Below are 4,345 nucleotides of genomic sequence, written 5' to 3'. Positions count from 1 at the left end.
GGGGGAGGTGGAGAGATGAAGCTACAGAGCAAAGTTTTTATTAATGAAATTAAATTGGTATTAATCCAAACTAGGTGAAATAGATCAGCTTTACAATGTCTTCTTCTAATAAAAACTCGATATATCTTTTGTCTCTTATTTTTTCATTTGTGATTTTGGTGATGACACCAAAGAAGAAGTCTAATAAGGCTTTGACTAAACAAGGGTCATAAATATTTACTTCTGTATTTTCTACTACAAGATTTATAGTTTTTTCTTACATTTAGGTTTATACTCCCTTTTGAGTTAATTTTTGTGTATGTGGTGTGAGGAAGACTGTTTTTCTTCATTTTTATTTTCTGTCTGTACTTCATACTTCACAATTTCTATCTATCTTCAGGTTTGCTGATTCTTCTGCCAGTTCAAATCTACTGTTGAGCCTCTCTAGTAAATTTTTCACCTTGGTTATTGTACTTTTCAACTCAAGAATTTTCATTTCATTCTTTTTTTGTAATTTCTATTTTAATATTTTCCATTTGATAAGACATTGTCAGTATACTTTAATTCTTTAAATCTGGTTTCCTTTAGGTCTTTGAACCTATTTATAATAGCTGCTTAACATTTATCCTACATCTGGTACCCCTCAAAGGAAGTTTCTATTGCCTTTTTCCCTCATATGTCGCACTTTGCTATTTCTTTGAATGTCTAATTTTATATTGAAAGCTGGACATTTTAGGTAACATATTGTAGGATCTCTGCATACTCCTCGCCCACTCTGGACTTGTTTTTAGTAATTTGGCTAAACTAATTCACCAAGTCTTTTTCCCCTCACGGTATGCACCCTCTGTTGTCACTGCTCAACTTGTTTCCCCCTCATTTTTATCTTTAAGCCTGACTTCCTAGGGGTTGCTTTCAAGTCAACACCACCTAGCAACCAGCCAGATTGATCAAAGGTTGTGCTTAAGCCCCCTGAATCAGGAAGAGATTTACACCCTTTACCATTGGATCTGTGACTTGGAGGCTGCTTTCACTGTTTAGGGAGTTTACAAGATTTGCCCTACATTCAGCAAGTGTTGCTCCTATGCGGTTGCAGCCTTGAGCATGCACACATTCTTTCTGATTACAAAGGACGTCTGCAGTTTTATTCAGACTTTCTCTCTCTCTCTCTCTCATCTTTAAGCTTCTCAGTGATATCTAGTGGTATCACCAGCAACTGTTAGCCTTCAGTAACTGCTAGATGATTGCTCTATTGTTTTCAACAATACTATAGGGTATAAATTGCTCCAGTCTGATCCAGATAAAGTCAGGCCCCAGACAGCCTGTTTACCAAATCTTTGAAGTTCACTCCAACCCTGCCCTGAACAGGACCCCTGTGCCTCTGTGCTATGGAGCAGGTTGTGGGGTGGGGGAATGTTGAGAAACTGGGTCTACATTGAATGCTCCCTGAATACTCCCTGTGGAACACCTGTGCTGGTGGCTGGGGAAGGCATAGGAGGAGACTAGAATGTGCCAAGGTTCACCAGCTGCTGAATGTACATACAATAGCTCTCCTGCCCCAAGAAAGCTGGGAGAGATGTATGCTGCCACATGACTGCCAATCCAACCAGAGCAGGTTAAGTCGCTTATAACAGAGCTGTGAGGGAAAGGGGGACTGCACAGTTCTGTAGCTGCCCTGTCCTGATTTTTATACTGCATGAATTAGGAATGGGGCAATGGGCACCACTACCCAGCCGCCACCACCTTATTCAATACAAGCCTTCTGTGGGGCACAAGAATGGAAAATGAGATCTTCTGAACAGCAGTATATTTAACCTTACACCCAGAAACACTGTATTTCTCCCAGTTAGGTTCTGTGGTTTTTCTTTTGGAAGCTTCACACAATTTTTACTTTGTGGCTCTTATTATAAATGGGTCTTCTTTTATTGCCTCCCAAATGATTACTCTTAAGTGTTCAGAAAACTATTTCTCAACGTACTCTCTTGGATTTTCAAAATACTGAAATAAAGTCATTTGCAAATAGTATTTTGGTCTCTCTCCAAGTTTTCATTTTGCTTTCCTACAATAACATAGCAATAAGTTATGAAATAATTGATGACAGTAGGCACCTATGTTTCACTACTTAATTGAAAGAGGCAATTTGAGTTGCAACCTGAATATAACCTTCACTTTTGGTTGAAGGACTCTAAATTATTAAGGAAGAATTCTTCTTTTAACATATTAAAAATGTTTCTACTAGGCATTAATATTTTTTATAAGTACATTCTTGGCATTGACTAAAATCATGATTTTCAAAATTGATGTACATTAACATTCCTCCTACATTACTCAAGTTTACACTATGATAATTTATGATGTTCACTTTTTAAAGAAAAAAGATTCTTAAACTTGGGGCATTTATTAACAGAAGTCATTTTAGACAGAGAAATAGTCAAAAAATAATTCAAATAAGATTATCAAACACCTCTTCCAAGATATTGGCTACTTCTTGTCTAGTTATTAAAGGAAGCATACTTAAAGCAATAAATACCCAAATCAACAAAGCTGATCCTATTTCAGCTCTCCATTATAGGGAAATTCTTTTGCAAATACTGCACTCTTAACTAACATCCCCCAGCAAGTTTTACCAGGTGAGATCCCCAAGGCACTTTGCTGAAAACAAAGATCGTAACAAATTGCTGTGACAAGGAACAGAGCCAACACCTCAACACAAATGGGACATATCCTAAGTAAGCAGATGTCAATGGTGAAAAGGAATCTTACTAAAAAGAAAAAATCTGAAGTGAGTTGCATGGAATTAATACAACATTCTGTTTTCAGCTAACCTCCATTTCCCCCCATCCTAAAGAATTCCTATTACTTTTTCTCACCAGTGATTTCAAGTCACTAAAAGAACTAGTATCTATTTCTCATCTAACCTGGACATAAATTCTCACAGCAACTGATCTCATTTTTAATCTCTCCATAAATTGCATTACCCTTAGCACACAAAAGACCTATCTACTTCACCCACTAATTATTTTCATTACCTTTACATTCACTTCACTTTCAAACAAATACATCTACCTTGGTTAACTGTATATACATACATTTTAGTTTTTATACTTGTAACTTTTATATAGCTGGTGTATATCACAAAAAAAAACTATATCAAACTTCTGTTTTGAATAAAAATCTCAATCTAAAAACCGATCTTTGAGAGAAAGCAAGGGTTGGTAAACCATTTGATGGGCCAAATTTGGCCCACTGACAAGTTTTTTTTAAACAAAGTTTTATTAAAATACAGGCAAACTCATTCATGTGTCATCTATGGCTGCTTCTGCATTATGACAAAGTAGTTAACAACAGAGACTAATGGCCTACAAAGCCTAAGTTATTTGTCTGACCCTTTACTGAAATACCTGACTCCTTAATGAAAACAAAAATTTTTATAAAAAACTATTAGAATTCAATCTGTGCTGAATGCTTAGTATTGAAATTATATTTCAAACTGTAAAAGTTGAACTATTATTTTAAGTGAATGACAAATAGTGAGGCCCATTTCAATGCAGAAGAACAAATAGGAAAAAATGAAAATCTCCTGACCCAGAAGTTGGATTGCAAAAATAACACTAACTCTTCCAGTTGTAATAAGAACTTCAAACTAATGAATATCATATTTTGGAAAGCCATCTTTAGCTAACTTTCAGCCAGAAGGAAAGAAAGGATAGAGGGTTTTATTTTCAGACTTTCTGCTCTGGCAATAAAGAGGCTCCAAGCAGGCTTTCCTCCTTCAGAATAACCTAGTTTAAAAAACAAAACAAAACAAAAAAACTCATAAAAGGTATCAACTAGAGTATCTGGGGCATGAAGCTTTTTAAAATAGCTTTTAAAACCTTAAGGCAAAAAGTATGTATCTTGACATTAGATTTTTTTTTTTTACTGGTATGGCTATTCTGAAATGTATTTTTATAGTGCTGCAAACATTGGCAAGACAGTTCCTTCTCTCTCCTCTATTCACAGAAGGTGATGCATCATAATAGATCTAACCATAACAGAGCAACATTTCAGTTTTGCTGCCATTAGGGTACTGAAGAACATAAGCCTCTCTGTGGCTTTTCTTACCAGCATAGTTAAATTATAATATATGTTACCCTTCTCAAACAAAATCTCAAAATTTCACCTATAATTTCTGGGGAATAAAATCCCAAACTTCATTTTGCATTCACTAGCATTAAAAAAAAAAAAAAAGCTTTGAAAACTAAGTATTTCCCACTAGAATAAAATTCCCATTTGACTTCATCATAGTAAAAAAAATTATGTAAACACAAACTTAAGATAAATTTAATTGAAGAAGACATTCGTTACAGATTTTAACAATGCTTACCAT

The sequence above is a fragment of the Grampus griseus genome (genome assembly GCF_964374135.1).
Source record: "Grampus griseus genome assembly, chromosome: 16".
Lineage (NCBI taxonomy): Eukaryota > Metazoa > Chordata > Mammalia > Artiodactyla > Delphinidae > Grampus > Grampus griseus.
This window is presented reverse-complemented; position numbering follows the sequence as displayed.